Here is a 1,707-nt window from a genome sequence, read left to right on the forward strand (position 1 = left end):
GTTCCAGAGTAAGATATTTAAGCTTGCATTAACTGCCCTTAGAAGTTATTTATTTTATAAAATTCCCCTTGCAATTTTTCTTTCTGGATTAAAACCACAATGTAATCTGGCTACTTAATTTGTGTTATTCCTGTGCAGTAGATACTTCTGTTTGAGCTTTCTCTTGCTGACAACTCCTGTAAAGAGGCACTGTGACTTTGAGGTTTTATCTATGAGATTCGTGTCTTTTGTGCTCATTAAGAACATTTCCAAAGATTACAAAGTCAATACTCCCCAATTACTGGGCTGTGAGAAAGGTCTTCTTGAGTACATAAAATCAGTCACAGTGCACATCATACAATGGGAGGCTTAGATGTCAAATTTTATCACTGTGAAATAGCAAACAAAATTAATAAAGTTACAACAGTCTTCCTTGGGTTGCAACTTCTTTGCAATTCTGCCCCCAAATGCTTTGAAATTTTGCAGACAGTGTTTCCTTTCATCTAGTCATCTCACAGAATGAATAAGGCTATATCTCTCTTTCAGTCTTTATCTGTTTTCAATATCCATAATCGTTCTCTTAGAGTTTTAGGTTTAAAATGTATACTATGTGAAAAATACTATGTGAGAAATAATTTTCAATCTGTTTAACAAAAGCAGGTATTACTCAACAAAGTATTATTCAATTAAACTGCATACTTCTTTCTTTGGTTATTTTAATATCTCTACTCTATGTTTGATCATATTGGATTTTCTTTTCCCAATGCCTGTTTTATTTACTCAAAGTAAATTAGATACTAAAGAAGGAAGAATAATTGTTTTAAGACAGCAGAGTGATGCTTAGGCCACTATTATTGCATAATATAATATTTAAGTAAAGATACATCATTGATATTATCTTCCTATTTGGCATTTTTGTTCTGTTCTTTTCAATCCTGAGAGAAGGGATTTCCATTTGGAGATACAGTTAATCAGCGTTAGGTCAAAAGAATATATGTTTTAGAGGATGGTTCATTATGCAACTTGGCAAGATAAAAAATGAAAAAAATCTATATTATGCATAAATAATATGCATATACATATATGAAATGGACCTCTTGCAACCATAACTTATTGCAAGGTTTTCTCAATTTTTAAGGTTAAGGGAATGGATTGCTACCTTTTTTCATTTTTCATGCCCATGAATATTGTTTGTTGGCATAGAATTAAGGAGAATATATTGGAGGAGATACCAATCAAACATGCCCATATAGGGAACGCTTTTTTTTTTCAAGAGGAAATAGAAGCTATGGAACACAGAGCACAAGCTTATCGTGATGAAAAACTCCAATTTTCCTGACATCTGCTGGAGTCTTCTTCTCTGACAAAAGCAAAGTAACTGATAATTTCATACCTTTCCATAATGAAAATTTCATTCTTTCAAAAGGTGAAAGGAGCCAGGTCTAGAGATGGGAGGTCCTAGGTTCAAATCTGACCTCAGACACTTTCCAGCTATGTGACCCTGGGCAAGTCACTTGACCCCCCCCCCCATTGCCTACCCTTACCACTCTTCTGCCTTGGAGCCAATACATAGTATTGACTCCAAGACAGAAGGTAAGGGTTTAAAAATAAAAATAAAATATTTAAACTGATGATTCTTAGGTCTGGTTCTGCAATATTTTGGCTGATGCCTATTATTGCAAGCTTAGTTAGGAAATTACAGGGGAACAAAACAAAGCTCTCAAAGTA

The sequence above is a fragment of the Gracilinanus agilis genome, chromosome 5 (assembly GCF_016433145.1).
Source record: "Gracilinanus agilis isolate LMUSP501 chromosome 5, AgileGrace, whole genome shotgun sequence".
NCBI classification, from domain to species: Eukaryota; Metazoa; Chordata; class Mammalia; order Didelphimorphia; family Didelphidae; genus Gracilinanus; species Gracilinanus agilis.